Source organism: Panulirus ornatus, chromosome 56 (assembly GCF_036320965.1).
Source record: "Panulirus ornatus isolate Po-2019 chromosome 56, ASM3632096v1, whole genome shotgun sequence".
Classification (NCBI taxonomy): Eukaryota; Metazoa; Arthropoda; class Malacostraca; order Decapoda; family Palinuridae; genus Panulirus; species Panulirus ornatus.
In genome coordinates, this window is record NC_092279.1 from 29,458,940 (window position 1) to 29,479,543 (window position 20,604).

At 41.0% G+C, this 20,604-nt stretch overlaps 1 protein-coding gene and 1 long non-coding RNA gene across 7 annotated transcripts in view; one reads left to right on the plus strand and one right to left on the minus strand.

Moving 5' to 3' along the window:
- LOC139766043 (muscleblind-like protein 1) overlaps positions 1 to 20,604 on the plus strand; it is a 1,286,706-nt gene that overhangs the window by 1,219,583 nt on the left and 46,519 nt on the right. The window lies entirely within an intron of this gene.
- LOC139766046 (uncharacterized) overlaps positions 1 to 20,604 on the minus strand; it is a 144,143-nt gene that overhangs the window by 51,739 nt on the left and 71,800 nt on the right. Inside the window, exon 3 of the long non-coding RNA XR_011716775.1 lies at positions 7,792 to 7,908. This is a non-coding gene — a long non-coding RNA (uncharacterized lncRNA). The remainder of the gene's footprint in view (positions 1 to 7,791; positions 7,909 to 20,604) is intronic.

Below are 20,604 nucleotides of genomic sequence, written 5' to 3' on the forward strand. Positions count from 1 at the left end.
TCTCCTTTCATACTCCTCACTGCATTCTTTCTGATTCATCTTCTCGCCTGCCAACTCTTTTACTTCTCCATTCTTCTTAACATCATATTACCACTTCATCTGGATCCACAGCCCCACAAAGAACCATAAGATGGTTTTAAAGTTTCCATAGAATCCTCTCACAACTTCAGTATCATCAAGCATGGCCTTTCTCAATCTTTCATCCACCATCACATAGTCAGTCAAACCCTTTTGCTCTTCTCTTCCATCATTTCTCATCCATATAGATCATTTTGTGCTGATAAAATATTTGCAAGGAATAAACCCTCTCACACAGACATCCAAAAGATAACTTTTATTCTCATTTAGTTCTCTAAGCACTCCCAATTTACGAATTATCTTGCCAATTTCATAACATTCCACTGTCTCATTCATATCACCCATTACAACCACGTTTCTCTAATTCTCAAAAATGTTCATACAGTCATTTAAATTGGCCCAGAAACACTTCATTCACCCTTACCTAATACAGTCCTCATATTCACAGGTGCTTATACTTCACTATTCCAATCTTTCCTTTCACCCACACTGTTCTATATCTATTTCATCTATGTGCAGTAACACCCTCCCACACTCTCAATAACAGCTGAATTGCACATCCTTCTTTTCCTCTTCCCTGATAATTTTCATTCACTCCTGTCCACACCATTCCTCCTTCCATGCCCTCCCATATCTTGCATTCATCCTTTCCATTTTCACTTCATACACCCTGCCAGAGGTTTCCCCAATCTCCAGCACATCTAAACTATAAAATTTTCAGTATCTCCGCAAGCTCTCTCCTTTTACTCTCATTCACATTCACATTCACACTCAAATCACTCATTAATAATACCCAATCTCTCACATCAAAACTGCTGACTCAGCTTCTCCCAAAACAATGCCCTCTGTTTCTTATTCCTCTCATGGCCAGAAGCTTAAGCATTTATATATATCATTTATTTATTCTATTTATCATACTCTGTCGCTATCTCTCGCATTAGCAAGGTAACGCAAGGAAACATATGAAAGAACGGCCCAACCCACCCACATAAACATGTATATACATACACATCCACACATCTCCATATACATACCCATACATTTCAACGTATACATATATGTACATTTTTATTTATTCATTATACTTTGTCACTGTTTTCCATGTTAGCGAGGTAGAGCAAGGAAACAGATGAAAGAATGGCCCAACCCACCCACATACATATGTATATACATACACGTCCACACACGCACATAAACATACCTATACATTTCAACATGTATATATATATATATATATATATATATATATATACTCATACTTGCTGCCTTTATTCATTCCCGTCACCACCCCACCACACATGAAATGACACCCCCACTCCCTCCGCACATGCGCGAGGTAGAGCTAGGAAAAGACAACAAAGGCCACATTCGTTCACACTCAGTCTCTACCTGTCATGTGTAATGCACCAAAACTGCAGATCCCTTTCCACATCCAGGCCTCACAAAACTTTCCATGATTTACCCTAGACGCTTCACATTCCCTGATTCAATCCACTGACAGCACATCAACTATACCACACCATTCCAATTCACTCTATTTCTTGCAGGCCTTTCACCCTCCTGCATGTTCAGGCCCGATCGCTCAAAATCCTTTTCACTCCATCTTTCCAATTTGGTCTCCCACTTCTCGTTCCCTCCACCTCTGACACATATATCTTCTTTGTCAATCATTCCTCACATATTCTCTTCATGTGACCACACCATTTCAAAACACCCTCTTCTGCTCTCTCAACCACACTCTTTTTATTACCACACATCTCTCTGACCCTTTCATTACTTACTCGATCAAACACCTCACACCATGTATTGTCCTCAAACATCTCATTTCCAACACATCCACCCTCCTCCGCACAACTCTATCTATAGCCCAAGCCTCACAACCATATAACATTGTTGGAACCACTATTCCTTCAAACATACCCGTTTTTGCTTTCTGAGATGATGTTCTCACCTTCCACACATTCTTTAACGCTCCCAGAACTTTTGCCCCCTACCCCACCCTATGACTCACTTCCACTTCCATGGTTCCATCCGCTGGTAAATCCACTCCCATATATCTAAACACTTCACTTCCTCCAGTTTTTCTCCATTCAAACTTACCTCCCAGTTGACTTGTCCCTCAATCCCACTGTATCTAATAACCTTGCTCTTATTTACATTTTCTCTCAGCTTTCTTCTTTCACACACTTTACCAAACTCAGTTACCAACGTCTGCACTTTCTCATCCGAATCAACCACCAGCGCTGTATCATCAGCAAACAACAACTGACTTACTTCCCAAGCTCTCCCACCCACAACAGACTGCATACTTGCCCCTCTCTCCAAAACTCTTTCATTCACCTCCCTAAAGATGGAGTCTGAGTGATCGGGGTCTGAACATGCAGGAGGGTAAAAGGCGTGCAAGAAATAGAGTGAACTGGAACAAATGTGGTATATCAGGGTCGACGTGCTGTCAATGGATTGAACCAGGGCATGTGAAGCATCTAGGGTAAACCATGGAAAGTTTTGTGGGGCCTGGACGTGGAAAGGGAGCTGTAGTTTCGGTGCATTATACATGACAGCTAGAGACTGAGTGTGAACGAATGTGGCCTTTGTTGTCTTTTCTTAGCGCTACCTCACGCACATGCGGGGTGAGAGGGTTGTCATTACATGTGTGGCAGGGTGGCGACGGGAATAAATAAGGGCAGACAGTATGGCCCAACCCACCCACATACACATGTATATACATAAACGCCTACACATGCTCATATACATACCTTTACATTTTTCAACATATACATACATATACATACACAGACATATACATATATACACATGTACGTATTCATACTTGCTACCTTCATCCATTCCCGTCGCCACCCAACCACACATGAAAAGGCACCCCCCCCCACTTTGCGCGCGTGCAAGGTAGCGCTAGGAAGAGACAACAAATGCCACATTCGTTCACACTCAGTCTCTAGCTGTCATGTGTAATGCACTGAAACAACAGCTCCCTTTCCACATCCAGGCCCCACAAAACTTTCCATTTTTTACCCCAAACACTTCACATGCCCTGGTTCAATCCACTGACAGCACGTCAACCCTGGTATACCACTTCGTTCCAATTCACTCTATTCCTTGCTAGTCTTTCACCCTTATGTTCAGGCCCCGACTGCTCAAAATCTTATTCACTCCATCCTTCCACCTCCAATTTGGTCTCCCACTTCTCATTTCCTCCACCTCTTTGTCAATCTTTCCTCACTCATTCTCTCCATGTGACCAAACCATTTCAATACACCCTCTTCTGCTCTCTCAACCACACTATTTTCATTATCACACATCTCTCTTACCCTTTCATTACTTATTTGATCAAACCACCTCACACCACATATTGTCCTCAAGCACCTCATTTCCAACACATCCACCCTCCTCCACACGACTCTATCCATAGCCCATGCCTCGCAACCATATAACATTATTTGAAGAACTGTTCCTTCAAACATACCCATTTTTGCAATCCAAGATAATGTTCTCACCTTCCACACATACATCAACGTTCTCTGAACCTTCACCCCCTCCTTCACCATGTGACCTCCTTCCGCTTCCATGGTTCAAATCCACTGCCAAATCCACTCCCAGATATCTAAAACACTTCACTTCCTCCAGTTTTTTTCCATTCAAACTTACCTCCCAATTGACTTGTCCCTCAACCCTACTGAACCTAATAACCTTGCTCTTATTCACATTTTCTCTCAGCTTTCTTCTTTCACATACTTTACCAAACTCAGTCACAAACTTTTGCAGTTTCTCACCCTATTAGCCACCAGCATTGTTTCATCAGTGAACAACAACTGACTCAGTTCCCAAGCCCTCTCATCTGCAATACACTGCATACTTTCCCCTCTCTCCAAAACTCTTACATTCACCTGCCTAACAACCCCATCCATAAACAAATTAAACAACCTTGGAGACATCACGCAACCCTGCCGCAAACCGACATTCACTGGGAACCAATCACTTTCCTCTCTTCCTACTCGTACACATGCCTTACATCCTTAATGAAGACTTTTCACTGCTTCTAGCAACTTACCTCCCACACCATATACTCTTAATACCTTCCAAAAAGCATCTCTATCAACTCTATCATATGCCTTCTCCAGATCCATAAATGCTACATAGAAATCTATCTGTTTTTCTAAGTATTTCTCACATACATTCTTCAAAGTAAACACCCTGATCCAAACATCCTCTACCACTTCTGAAACCACACTGCTCTTCCCCAGTCTGATGCTCTGTCGATGCCTTTACCCTCTCAATCAATACCCTCCCATATAATTTCCCAGGAATACTCAGCAAACTTAAACCACAGCTTCCAGACCACACAAAACTTTCCATGGTTTGCCGCAGATGCTTCACATGCCCTGGTTCAATCCATTGACAGCATGTTGACCCCGGTATATTACATCATTCTAATTCACTCTATACCTTTCACGCCTTTCACCCTCCTGTATGTTCAGGCCCCGATCGCTCAAAATTTTTTTCACTCCATCCCTCCACCTTCAAATTGGTCTCCTGCTTCTCCTCGTTCCCTCTACCTCTGACACATATATCCTCTTTGTCAATCTTTCCTCACTCATTCTCTCCATTTGACTAAACCTTTCAACACACCCTCCTCTGCTCTCTCAACCACTCTTTTTATTACCACACATCTCTCTTACCCTTCCATTACTTACTCGATCAAACCACCTCACACCACATAATGTGCTCAAACATTTCATTTCTAACACATACACCATCCTTCGCCCAACCATATATATATATATATATATATATATATATATATGGAGCGATGTGGTATACCGGGGTTGACGTGCTGTCAGTGGATTGACTCAGGTCATGTGAAGCGTCTGGGGTAAACCATGGAAAGCTGTGTAGGTATGTATATTTGCGTGTGTGGACGTATGTATATACATGTGTATGGGGGGGGTTGGGCCATTTCTTTCGTCTGTTTCCTTGCGCTACCTCGCAAACGCGGGAGACAGCGACAAAGTATAATATAATAATATATAATATATATATATATATATATATATATATATATATATATATATATATATATATATTATATATATATATATATATATATATATATATATATATATATATGTTTCCCATTTTCTGTTTCCCATTTTAGAAAGTTAATACAAGGAGGGGAGGATTTCTGGCCCCCCGCAGGGCATGTGAAGCGTCTGGGGTAAACCATGGAAAGCTGTGTAGGTATGTATATTTGCGTGTGTGGACGTATGTATATACATGTGTATGGGGGGGGGTTGGGCCATTTCTTTCGTCTGTTTCCTTGCGCTACCTCGCAAACGCGGGAGACAGCGACAAAGTATAATAAATAAATATAAATATATAAAAATAAATATATATATATCCCTGGGGATAGGGGAGAAAGAATACTTCCCACGTATTCCCTGCGTGTCGTAGAAGGCGACTAAAAGGGGAGGGAGTGGGGGGCTGGAAATCCTCCCCTCGTTTTTGTTTTTGTTTTTTAATTTTCCAAAAGAAGGAACTGAGAAGGGGGCCAGGTGAGGATATTCCCTCAGAGGCCCAGCCCTCTGTTCTTAACGCTACCTTGCTAACGCGGGAAATGGCGAATAGTTTGAAAAAAAAAAGAAATATATATATATATATATATATATATATATATATATATATGAATATGGGTTGGGCCATTCCTTCATTTGTTTCCTTGTGCTACCTCACTAACATGGGAGACAGCGACAAAGTATAATAAATATAAATATATATATATTTATATATAATGTAAGGCATGTGTACGTGTAGGAAGAGAGGAAAGTGATTGGTTCTCAGTAAATGTAGGTTTGCGGCAGGGGTGTGTGATGTCTCCATGGTTGTTTAATTTGTTTATGGATGGGGTTGTTTGGGAGGTAAATGCAAGAGGGGCAAGTATGAAGTCTGTTGTGGATGAGAGAGCTTGGGAAGTGAGTCAGTTGTTGTTCGCTGATAATACAGCGCTGGTGGCTGATTCATGTGAGAAGCTGGTGACTGAGTTAGGTAAAGTGTGTGAAAGAAGAAAGTTAAGAGTAAATGTGAATATGAGCAAGGTTATTAGGTACAGTAGGGTTGAGGGTCAAGTCAATTGGGAGGTAAGTTTGAATGGAGAAAAACTGGAGGAAGTAAAGTGTTTTAGATATCTGGGAGTGGATCTGGCAGCAGATGGAACCATGGAAGCAGAAGTGGATCATAGGGTGGGGGAGGGGGCAAAAATCCTGGGAGCCTTGAAGAATGTGTGGAAGTCGAGAACATTATCTCAGAAAGCAAAAATGGGTATGTTTGAAGGAATAGTGGTTCCAACAATGTTGTATGGTTGCGAGGCATGGGCTATGGATAGAGTTGTGCACAGGAGGGTGGATGTGCTGGAAATGAGAAGTTTGAGGACAATGTGTGGTGTGAGGTGGTTTGATCGAGTAAGTAATGTAAGGGTAAGAGAGATGTGTGGAAATGAAAAGAGCGTGGTTGAGAGAGCAGAAGAGGGTGTTTTGAAATGGTTTGGGCACATGGAGAGAATGAGTGAGGAAAGATTGACCAAGAGGATATATGTGTCGGAGGTGGAGGGAACGAGGAGAAGTGGGAGACCAAATTGGAGGTGGAAAGATGGGGTGAAAAAGATTTTGAGTGATCGGGGCCTCAACATGCAGGAGGGTGAAAGGCGTGCAGGGAATAGAGTGAATTGGAACAGTGTGGTATACCGGGTCGACGTGCTGTCAATGGATTGAACCAGGGCATGTGAAGCGTCTGGGGTAAACCATGGAAAGTTTTGTGGGGCCTGGATGTGGAAAGGGAGCTGTGGCATTGGTGCATTATACTTGACAGCTAGAGACTAAGTGTGAACGAATGTGGCCTTTGTTTTCTTTTCCTAGTGCTACCTCGCACACGTGGGGGGGAGGGGGTTGTCATTTCATGTGTGGTGGGGTGGAGTCGGGAATGAATAAGGGCTGACAGTATGAATTATGTACATGTGTATATATGTATATGTCTGTGTGTGTATATGTATGTGTATACGTTGAGATGTATAGGTATGTATATGTGCGTGTGTGGACGTGTATGTATATCCATTTGTATGTGGGTGGGTTGGGCCATTCTTTCGTCTGTTTCCTTGAGCTACCTAGCTAACATGGGAGAAAGCGATTAAGTGTAATAGAATAAAATAAATAATACAAAAAATATACTTTTTGTCGCTTCCCACTTTTAGAAACTGAAATAAAGGATGGGAAGCATTTCTGACCCCCCCCCCCCCAACTCCTTTTTGTTTAATCTTGGAATACTTGTGCAGTATTCTTTCTCCCCTATCAGAAGGGAGGTTTTTGAAGATATACAAAGTTAAAGAATTATTACAATAATAGTCAAATAGAATTTTGTCCACCCTTACCCAGTCATTTGAAACCTTGTAATTTTAGACCTATATGGATGAACACTAATTTGCTACAATCCCCATGAAGGTATAAAACTGATATATGAAATGTTACACGATGTTTAAAAGCCATACTTACAAATTGTCCCATAAGTTGCTTACACAGTCTAGGTTGTCCACACTGCTATCTTGCAAAATGCTCTCAAACAAGCCAATGCAGTCAAGTTGGTAAAACCTTCCAAGAAGTCTATGTTGGTGACTTAAATAAATTCAAAACAAGTGATAATTCAACTTGCCTGTGAAGTAGGACAATGGCCAGAGTAGCCCACTGGTACAGAGGAGACCAAATTTCACCCTCAGTGACACACTTCTAGCCATAGAACTCCTCAGTGGAAAAGCTGAGTCCATTTCATCTGAAATGATACCCAAAAGCTAAAGTAAGTCATTATCATACAAAAGTATGCCACACTGCTCATAAATGTACATTGATAACCACAAGAGTACCAAAGATCATGTTGCCTTCATCAGTTGGTAGAATCTCCACGCTGATGCAGAAACCTCTGAAGAATTATGTGAGTGGTCACGTTCCTTACAGAGATCCATGACTGATCTCATTACTTTAGTGCAACAATAAGCAACTTCCCCTTTCCACTGGTATGCCAGTGCCAACATCATCAACAGCAGTAGGTCAATGGCCACACCCCTACAGCAGTAAACAAATGATATTCCCCACATTGGTACCTGAATGACCACATCCCCTCTGTATTGTAGTGGTGGTAAATCAGTTGACATGTTCCCAACTGTGGTTCATCAGAGGCAACACCCCCTACAGTGGTACGCTAATGGCCATACTTACTCCCATTGTCGAAGACTAATGGTTTCATCCCCTACATTGGCACACTAATGGTCATATTGGAAACAGAGGTAGGTGGTTGGTTTTATCTTCTACAGAGATACAATAATGACCATATATCCAAATATGGTACTCCAAAGGCTACATCACCTGCAGCTGTCCACCTCAGGCCATATCAGTTATTACTATATTAATGCACCACTAGTGCATATCAGTTGTCATAATCTCCATGTTGGTACATCCTCAACACAGTTCTTAAATGTGGCCACATTCCCATACTGTAAAAAAGGGAGACCACAATCCCTTCAAGCAGTAGAGCAGTTTACATCACAGAACAGTATGCCAGATATCAAATTTTTGATGGTAATTCAGTAGAAGCCACAATCTCAACATTGGTATGGTAGTGGTCACTATATGTCATATCAGTGTAAAGTCCTCAAGAAATCACTTTTCCACTGTCTGGGTCTTCAGTTTTCTAACTCTCTGGTCCAGAAAATTAAACCATGTAATATTCTTAGGATTCTATGGATGATGGTTCATTTGTAATTTTCTGCCTTGATGGCCCATAAAAAAATCATTAAAACTGTGTAAAACAAAGATATGTAGACTTTGTTTTTATTCTTTTCTTGCAGTCTGAAGGTGGCAAACTTTTTTTGTGTGTGAAAACACACTCATCTTCATTTCCCATATCATATAAAATAGAGTTACCAAAGTATGCTCTCACCTATATTGTTATACGAGCAAGGGTTGTTCTACTCAAATCATTTAGCTTTTGTTTACATAAAACAATGAATTTACTCACATTATTAGTATTGTTATGTCCAAGTACATCCTAACATTATCAAAGTTTGCCTGTGGCAGAGTAGGAATCATTAGGTATATGTTCATAGTTTGTATGAAATTACATAATTAGTGCCCAAAGGTTTTTTAGATGTGTTTCTCTTTTTCTCAACTATGTATGACTTTACCCAATTATAGGTTAGTGAAGTAATTCAAAATTTCCTCTTCCTCAGATATATGCAAGACAGTAAACACATGAAGAACATTCTCCTTTTGTAAACTGTAACCTTACAACCAACTTTCTTCTCTTAAACATAAAAGTCATGAGAGCATTTCAGTCACTGGTGTGTAATTACCTATTTTTATTGTGTTAAGGGGGAGTTTGTTTCACATTCTTAGACCCCATCTCTTGAACATTCTCTTATATCAAACAACTTCATAGTATTGTCTGCATTGACCATAACCTCAGGCATTCTACTCCATTCATCCTCCACCCCTATATTATAGAATTATTTCTTAATTTCTTTTTTAACAAGTTTCTCACAATTTCATTTTGTGTCCTATGGTTGCTCTATACATACATCTTTCAAAGAGCTGTTCACTTTATACATCAACAATCTGTATAAGAAAAAGTTAAAGATTGTGATCGAGTCACCTGTAACTCTTCTCTCTTCCAAGATGGACAAATTTAAAGCCTCAAGTCTTTCCCCTCTTAATTCTGTTACCATCTTTGTTGCTGTTCTCTGGGCCTCCTTTATTGGCAGTATATATATATATATATATATATATATATATATATATATATATATATATATATATATATATATTTTTTTTTTTTTTTTTTTTTTTTTTTTTTTTTATACCTCGTCGCTGTCTCCCGCGGTTGCGAGGTAGCGCAAGGAAACAGACGAAAGAAATGGCCCATATATATATGTATATATATATATATATCTTTTTCTTTTCTTTCATACTATTCGCCATTTCCTGCATTAGCGAGGTAGTGTTAAGAACAGAGGACTGGGCCTTAGAGGGAATATCCTCACCTGACCCTTTCTCTGTTCCTTCTTTTGGAAAATTAAAAAAGAAAAAAAAAGAGAGGGAAGGATTTTCAGTCCCCCCGCTCCCTTCCCTTTTAGTCGCCTTCTAGGACATATATATATATATATATGTATATATATATATATATATATATATATATATATATATATATATATATATATATATATATACATATATATATTTATTATACTTAATCGCTGTCTACCATGTTAGCAAGGTAGTGCAAGGAAACAGACAAAAGAATAGCCCAACCCACCCAAATACACATGTACATACATAAAAGCCCACACACGCACATATACATACACAGACATATACACATGTACATATTCATACTTTCTGCTTTCATCCATTCCTGTCACCAAAGACGACAAAGGCCACATTCATTCACACTCAGTCTCTAGCTGTCGTGTAATGCACCGAAACCACAGCTCCCTTTGCACATCGAGGTGGCACAAAATTATCCATGTTTACTCACATATTGTCCTCATACATTTCATTTCCAACACATCAACTCTCCTCCTCAACCCTATCTATAGCCCATGCCTCACAACCATATAACATTGATGGAACCACTATTCCTTCAAACATACCCATTTTTGCTCCGAGATAATGTTCTCTCCTTCAATACATTCTTCAACACTACCAGAACCTTTGCCCCCTCCCCCACCCTGTGACTCCCTTCTGCTTCCATGGTTCCATCCGCTGCTAAATCCACTCCCAGATATCTAAAACGCTTCACTTCCACCAGTTTTTCTCCATTCAAACTTTTATTATTTTTTTATTATACTTTGTCGCTGTCTCCCGCGTTTGCGAGGTAGCGCAAGGAAACAGACGAAAGAAATGGCCCAACCCCCCCCCCATACACATGTATATACATACGTCCACACACGCAAATATACATACCTACACAGCTTTCCATGGTTTACCCCAGACGCTTCACATGCCTTGATTCAATCCACTGACAGCATGTCAACCCCGGTATACCAAATCGCTCCAATTCACTCTATTCCTTGCCCTCCTTTCACCCTCCTGCATGTTCAGGCCCCGATCACACAAAATCTTTTTCACTCCATCTTTCCACCTCCAATTTGGTCTCCCTCTTCTCCTCGTTCCCTCCACCTCCGACACATATATCCTCTTGGTCAATCTTTCCTCACTCATTCTCTCCATGTGCCCAAACCACTTCAAAACACCCTCTTCTGCTCTCTCAACCACGCTCTTTTTATTTCCACACATCTCTCTTACCCTTACGTTACTCACTCGATCAAACCACCTCACACCACACATTGTCCTCAAACATCTCATTTCCAGCACATCCATCCTCCTGCGCACAACTCTATCCATAGCCCACGCCTCGCAACCATACAACATTGTTGGAACCACTATTCCTTCAAACATACCCATTTTTGCTTTCCGAGATAATGTTCTCGACTTCCACACATTCTTCAAGGCCCCCAGAATTTTCGCCCCCTCCCCCACCCTATGATCCACTTCCGCTTCCATGGTTCCATCCGCTGTCAGATCCACTCCCAGATATCTAAAACACTTCACTTCCTCCAGTTTTTCTCCATTCAAACTCACCTCCCAATTGACTTGACCCTCAACCCTACTGTACCTAATAACCTTGCTCTTATTCACATTTACTCTTAACTTTCTTCTTCCACAAACTTACTGCCCAATTTACTTATCCCTCATCCCTACTGAACCTAATAACCTTGCTCTTATTCACATTTACTCTCTTCTTTCTTCTTTCACACTGTATCAAACTCAGTCACCAACTTCTGCAGTTTCTCACCCAAATCAGCCACCAGTGCTGTATCATCAGTGAACAACAACTGACTCACTTCCCTAGCCCTCTCATCCACAACAGAAGGCATGCTTGCCCCTTTCTCCAAAACTCGCATTCACCTCCCTAACAACCCCCAAGACATTCCCAAACCACTCTTCCCCTTTACCCTTGAGCTTCATTTCTTTGAGAGCCAAAACATCCAGGTTCCTTTCCTCAAACATGCTACCTATCTCTCCTTTTCTCTCATCTCGGTTACAACCACACACATATAGACACCCCCATCTGAGCCTTCGAGGAGGATGAGCACTCCCCACATGACTCCTTCTTCTGTTTCCCCTTTTAGAAAGTCAAAATAAAAGGAGGGGAGGGTTTCTAGCCCCCCACTCCCTTCCCCTTTGGTCGCCTTTTACAACATGCGGGGAATGCATGAAAAGTATTCTTTCTCCCCTATCCCCAGGGGATATATATATTGTGAATGAGAGAGCTTGGGAAGTGAGTCAATTGTTGTTCACTGATGATACAGCACTGGTGGTTGATTTGTGTGAGAAACTGCAGAAGTTGGTGATTAAGTTTGGTAAAGTGTGTGAAAGAAGAAAGCTGAGAGTAAATGTGAATATGAGTAAGGCTATTATGTTCAGTAGGTTGAAGGACAAGTTAACTGGGAGGTTTGAATGGAGAAAAACTGGAGGAAATGAAATGTTTTAGATATCTGGTAGTGGATTTAGCAGCGGATGGAACCATGGAAGCGGAAATGAGTCACAGGTTTGGGGAGGAGCAAAGGTTCGGGGAGCACTGAAGAATGTGTGAAAGGCGAGAACATTATCTTGGAGAGCAAAAATGGGTATGTTTGAAGAAATAGTGGTCCCAACAGTGTTATATGGTTGCAAGGCATGGGCTATAAATAAGGTTGTGCAGAGGAGGGTGGATGTGTTGGAAATGAAATGTTTGAGAACAATATGTGGTGTGAGGTGGTTTAATCGAGTAAATAATGAAAGGGTATGAGAGATGTGTGGTAATAAAAAGAGTGTGGTTAAGAGAGCAGAAGGGGTGCATTCAAATAGTTTGGTCATATGGAGAGAATGAATGTCCAAAACAATCGCTTGTTTACTAAATGGCATCCTAGCTACGCTTCTTCATTGTATATCAACTGACTGTTATATGTCTTTCTTGTATCTCCCCTGATGATGTGATTATTACATGAAAGTGTGCTTGGGAACTTATCAACTTTTCATGTTTCATTTTCCCTGTGGACTCATAGGGAATACGTGGGAAGTATTCTTTCTCCTCTATCCCCAGGGATAGATATATATATATATATATATTATCCCTGGGGATAGGGGATTAAGAATACTTCCCACGTATTCCCTGCGTGTCGTAGAAGGCGACTAAAAGGGGAGGGAGCGGGGGGCTGGAAATCCTCCCCTCTCGTTTTTGTTTTTTTAATTTTCCAAAAGAAGGAACAGAGGGGGCCAGGTGAGGATATTCCGAAAAAGGCCCAGTCCTCTGTTCTTAACGCTACCTCACTAATGCGGGAAATGGCGAATAGTTTGAAAAAAAAATATATATATATATATATATATATATATATATATATATATATATATATATATATATATATATATATCTATCCCTGGGGATAGAGGAGAAAGAATACTTCCCACGTATTCCCTATGAGTCCACAGGGAAAATGAATGTTGTATGGTTGCGAGGCGTGGGCTATGGATAGAGTTGTGCGCAGGAGGATGGATGTGCTGGAAATGAGATGTTTGAGGACAATGTGTGGTATGAGGTGGTTTGATCGAGTGAGTAACGTAAGGGTAAGAGAGATGTGTGGAAATAAAAAGAGCGTGGTTGAGAGAGCAGAAGAGGGTGTTTTGAAGTGGTTTGGGCACATGGAGAGAATGAGTGAGGAAAGATTGACCAAGAGGATATATGTGTCGGAGGTGGAGGGAACGAGGAGAAGAGGGAGACCAAATTGGAGGTGGAAAGATGGAGTGAAAAAGATTTTGTGTGATCGGGGCCTGAACATGCAGGAGGGTGAAAGGAGGGCAAGGAATAGAGTGAATTGGAGCGATGTGGTATACCGGGGTTGACGTGCTGTCAGTGGATTGAATCAAGGCATGTGAAGCGTCTGGGGTAAACCATGGAAAGCTGTGTAGGTATGTATATTTGTGTGTGTGGACATATGTATATACATGTGTATGGGGGGGGTTGGGCCATTTCTTTCGTCTGTTTCCTTGCGCTACCTCGCAAACGCGGGAGACAGCGACAAAGTATAATAAAAAAAAATAATATATACATATATATATATATATATATATATATATATATATATATATATATATATATATATATATCTTCTGTTTCCCATTTTAGAAAGTTAAAAAAAAAAAAATACGAGGGGAGGATTTCCGGCCCCCCGCTCCCGTCCCCTCTAGCCGCTCTCTACGACACGCGAGGAATGCGTGGGAAGTATTCTTTCACCCCTATCCCCAGGGACAATATACATATATATATATACACATACACACACATACACACACACACGCACATATACACACACACACACATACATATATATACATATGAAAAATGTAAGAAACAATTTAGAAAACTGAAACTTCTAGTTTGAAATGAAAAGAAAAAAAATGAATGTCAGATAATGGTTCAACCTCTGGCTATGGAAAAAGGAAATGTTTAATTTATTTACACAAAAGTCAATAGTAGTTTTCATCAATTTAACCACTGTGGGATGAAGAAGTAAGAGTATTAGTGAAAGAGAAGAGAGAGGCATTTGGACGATTTTTGCAGGGAAAAAATGCAGTTGAGTGGGAGACGTATAAAAGAACGAGACAGGAGGTCAAGAGAAAGGTGCAAGAGGTGAAAAAAAGGGCAAATGAGAGTTGGGGTGAGAGAGTATCATTAAATTTTAGGGAGAATAAAAAGATGTTCTGGAAGGAGGTAAATAAAGTGCATAAGACAAGGGAGCAAATGGGAACTTCAGTGAAGGGCGCAAATGGGGAGGTGATAACAAGTAGTGGTGATGTGAGAAGGAGATGGAGTGAGTATTTTGAAGGTTTGTTGAATGTGTTTGATGACAGAGTGGCAGATATAGGGTGTTTTGGTCGAGGTGGTGTGCAAAGTGAGAGGGATAGGGAAAATGATTTGGTAAACAGAGAAGAGGTAGTAAAAGCTTTGCGGAAGATGAAAGCCGGCAAGGCAGCAGGTTTGGATGGTATTGCAGTGGAATTTATTAAAAAAGGGGGTGACTGTATTGTTGACTGGTTGGTAAGGTTATTTAATGTATGTATGACTCACGGTGAGGTGCCTGAGGATTGGCGGAATGCGCGCATAGTGCCATTGTACAAAGGCAAAGGGGATAAGAGTGAGTGCTCAAATTACAGAGGTATAAGTTTGTTGAGTATTCCTGGTAAATTATATGGGAGGGTATTGATTGAGAGGGTGAAGGCATGTACAGAGCATCAGATTGGGGAAGAGCAGTGTGGTTTCAGAAGTGGTAGAGGATGTGTGGATCAGGTGTTTGCTTTGAAGAATGTAAGTGAGAAATACTTAGAAAAGCAAATGGATTTGTATGTAGCATTTATGGATCTGGAGAAGGCATATGATAGAGTTGATAGAGATGCTCTGTGGAAGGTATTAAGAATATATGGTGTGGGAGGAAAGTTGTTAGAAGCAGTGAAAAGTTTTTATCGAGGATGTAAGGCATGTGTACGTGTAGGAAGAGAGGAAAGTGATTGGTTCTCAGTGAATGTAGGTTTGCGGCAGGGGTGTGTGATGTCTCCATGGTTGTTTAATTTGTTTATGGATGGGGTTGTTAGGGAGGTAAATGCAAGAGTTTTGGAAAGAGGGGCAAGTATGAAGTCTGTTGGGGATGAGAGAGCTTGGGAAGTGAGTCGGTTGTTGTTCGCTGATGATACAGCGCTGGTGGCTGATTCATGTGAGAAACTGCAGAAGCTGGTGACTGAGTTTGGTAAAGTGTGTGAAAGAAGAAAGTTAAGAGTAAATGTGAATAAGAGCAAGGTTATTAGGTACAGTAGGGTTGAGAGTCAAGTCAATTGGGAGGTGAGTTTGAATGGAGAAAAACTGGAGGAAGTGAAGTGTTTTAGATATCTGGGAGTGGATCTGGCAGCGGATGGAACCATGGAAGCGGAAGTGGATCATAGGGTGGGGGAGGGGGCGAAAATTCTGGGAGCCTTGAAGAATGTGTGGAAGTCGAGAACATTATCTCGGAAAGCAAAAATGGGTATGTTTGAAGGAATAGTGGTTCCAACAATGTTGTATGGTTGCAAGGCGTGGGCTATGGATAGAGTTGTGCACAGGAGGATGGATGTGCTGGAAATGAGATGTTTGAGGACAATGTCTGGTGTGAGGTGGTTTGATCGAGTAAGTAACGTAAGGGTAAGAGAGATGTGTGGAAAGAAAAAGAGCGTGGTTGAGAGAGCAGAAGAGGGTGTTTTGAAATGGTTTGGGCACATGGAGAGAATGAGTGAGGAAAGATTGACCAAGAGGATATATGTGTCGGAGGTGGAGGGAACGAGGAGAAGAGGGAGACCAAATTGGAGGTGGAAAGATGGAGTGAAAAAGATTTTGAGTGATCGGGGCCTGAACATGCAGGAGGGTGAAAGGAGGGCAAGGAATAGAGTGAATTGGAGCGATGTGGTATACAGGGGTTGACGTGCTGTCAGTGGAGGGAATCAAGGCATGTGAAGCGTCTGGGGTAAACCATGGAAAGCTGTGTAGGTATGTATATTTGCGTGTGTGGACGTGTGTATGTACATGTGTATGGGGGGGGGTTGGGCCATTTCTTTCGTCTGTTTCCTTGCGCTACCTCGCAAACGCGGGAGACAGCGACAAAGTATAAAAAAAAAAAAAAAAAAAAAAAATATATATATATATATATATATATATATATATATATATATATGTTTCCTTGCACTACCTCGCTAATGGGGGAGACAGCGACTAAGTATGATATATTATAATAAGATAAAATATGATATATATATTTATATATTTTTTTCATACTATTCGCCATTTCCCGCATTAGCGAGGTAGCAATAAGAACATAGGCCTGGGCATTTGAGGGAATATCCTCACCTGGCCCCCTTTTCTGCTCCTTCTTTTGGGAAAAAAAAAAAAGAGAGAGGGGAGGATTTCCAGCCCCCTGCTCCCTCCCTTTTAGTCACCTTTTATGCCACGCAGGGAATACGTGGGAAGTATTCTTTCACCCCTATCCCCTGGGATATTCTTATTTATTTTTGCTTTGTTGCTGTCTCCCGCGTTAGCGAGGTGGCGCAAGGAAACAGATGAAAGAATGGCCCAACCCACCCACATACACATGTATATACATACAACTCCACATACGCAAATATACATACCTATACATCTCAACGTATACATATATATACACACACAGACATATACATATATACATATGTACATAATTCATACTGTCTGCCTTTATTCATTCCCATCACCACCCTGCCACACATGAAATAACAACCCCCTCCCCCCTCATGTGCACGAGGTAGCGCTAGGAAAAGACAACAAAGGCCACATTCGTTCACATTCAGTCTCTAGCTGTCATGTATAATGCACTGAAACCACAGCTCCCTTTCCACACATTATGTCATATCATATTATATCTTACTTAGTTGCTGTCTCCCATGTTAGCGAAGTAGTGCAAGGAAACAGACAAAAGAATGGCCAAACCCACCCACATACACATGTATATACATACACGTCCAAACGCACATATACATACTTATACATTTCAAACTATATATATATATATATATATATATATATATATATATATATATATATATATATATATATATGGATTGAACCAGGGCATGTGAAGTGTTTGGGGTAAACCATGGAAAGTTTTGTGGGGCCAAGATGTGGAAGGGAGCTGTGGTTTAAGTGCATTACACATGACAGCTAGAGACTGAGTGTGAACGAATGTGGCCTTTGTTGTCTTTGTCTTTTCCTAGCTCTACTTCGCACGCGCATGGGGAGAGGGGGGTGCCATTTCATGTGTGGCAGGGTGGTGACGGGAATGGTTGAGAGTGGCAAGAATGAATATGTACATGTGTATATATGCACATAAACAGACATATATATATATATATAGAACATACAAACCTCCAACAGCCAGGATCGAACCTGGGACACCTGTGCAACAGGCGGGAGCGCTACGGCTTGGCTATGATCTTAGCCTAGTGGTAGCACTTCCGCCTGTTGCACAGGGGTCCCGGGTTCAATCCTGGCTGGTTGAGGTTTGTCTGTTCTATGAAGGTGCGCGTTCATATGCACTTTATTCGTATATATACACATGTATATATTATAATTGCCTTCATCTATTCCTGGTCTACCCCATCCTACAGGAAACAGAATCGCTACCCCCTGCTTCAGCAAGATAGCGTCAGGAAAACAGACAAAAAAGGCCACATCCATTTATACTCAGTCTCTAGTTGTCATATGTAATGTACCGAAACCACAGCTCCCTATCCACATCCAGGCCCTATAGACCTTTCCATGTTTTACCCCAAACATTTCACATGCCCTGGTTCAATCCACTGACAGCATGGCAACCCCGGTATACCACATTATTCCAATTCACTCTATTCCTTGCATGCCTCTTACCCTCCTGTATGTTCAGGCCATGATTGCTCAAAATCTTTTTCACTCCATCCTTCCCCCTCCAATTTGGTCTCCCACTTCTCTTTATTCCCTCCATCTCTGACACATAACTCTCCTTTGTCAATCTCTCCTCACTTGTTCTCTCCATATGTCCAAACCATTTCAATACACCTTCTTCTGCTCTCTCAACCACACTCTTTTTATTTGCACACATCGCTCTTACCCTTTCATTACTTACACCTCATATTGTCCTTAAACATTTCATTTTCAACACATCCACCCTCCTCCTTACAACCCTATCGATAGCCCATGCCTCGCAACCATATAATATTGTTGGAACTATTTTTTCAGACATACCCATTTTTGTTTTCCGAGATAATGTTCTCTCCCACACATTTTTCATCACTCCCAAAATTTTCGCCCCTCTCCCCGACTCTTTGACTCACTTCCACATCCATGGTTCCATTCACTGCTAATTCCACTTGTGGATATGTAAAACACTTCACTTCCAGTTTTTCTCCAAACTTACATCCCAATTGACTTCTCCCTCAACTGTACTGAACCTAACAACCTTGCTCTTATTCACATTTACTCTTAACTTTCTCCTTTCACACACTTTTCCACACTCAGTCACCAACTTCTGCAGTTTCTCCCTCAAATATGTTTCCTGGTGCTAACATGGGAAACAGCGATCAAGTCTAATAAAAGTGGAAGTGAATCACAGGGTGGGGGAGGGGACGAATGTTCTGGGAGCATTAAAAAATGTGTGGAATGCGAGAACATTATCTCGGAAAGCAAAAATGGGCATGTTTGAAGGAATAGTCGTCCTAACAACATTATATGGATGCAAGGCATGGGCTATGGATAAAGTTGTGTGGAGGAGGGTGGATGTGTTGGAAATGAAATGTTTGAGGACAACATGTGGTGTGAGGTGGTTTGATTGAGTAAATAACAAAAGGGTAAGAGGGATGTGTGTTAATAGAAAGAGTGTGGTTGAGAGAGCAGAAGAGAGTGCATTGAAATGGTTTGGACACATGGAGAGAATGAGTGTGGAAAGATTGACAAAAAGGATGTATGTGTCAAAGGTGTAGGGAAGGAGAAGCAGGAGACCAAATTGGAGGTGGAAGGATGGAGTGAAAAAGATTTTGAGCAATCGGGGTCTGAACATACAGGAGGGTGAAAGGCGTGCAAGGAATATAGTAAATTGGAACGATGTGGTATACCAGGGTCAATGTCCAGTCAATGGATTGAACCAGGGCAGTGAAGCATCTGGGATAAAGCATGGAAAGATCTGTGGGGCCTGGATGTGGAAAGGGAGCTGTGGTTTCGGTGCATTACACGATAGCTAGAGAATGAATGTGAACGAATGTGGCCTTTCTGTCTTTTCTTGGTGCTACCTCACCAGAAGGAGGTTGGTGGGGATGTTATTCCATGTGTGGCAGGGTGGCAATGGGAGTGGATTAAGGCAGCAAGTATGAATATGTACATTTGTATATCTGGATATGTCTTTGTATGTATATGTTGAAATGAATATGTATGTATTTGTGCGTGTATGGGCGTTTATGTATATATATGTGGTTGGAACATTCTTCATCTGTTTTCTTGCGCTACCTCTGTGACGTGGGAAACTGGTTAAGTATGAAAAAAACAAATAATGATGATATATACACATATAAAGTTATGTTATCATTCCTTGTTGCCATTTCCTGCTTCAGTGAGGTAGCACCAAGAACAGATTGGCATCATTTAATTATATTTTTTTGTCAATCCTCAATTTTTCACTCATCATACATATTTATGATGCATAACATGTACCAGTGCTCCAAGTTGAACCAACCTGTCCATTGATCACTCCCCATAAATTGTAACAAAATACAGACATAAATATTCTGGAACATGTATAACTGGCATGTACTAAAAAAAGAAAAAGAAAAAATTAACAAGGCATCTCACTCATTT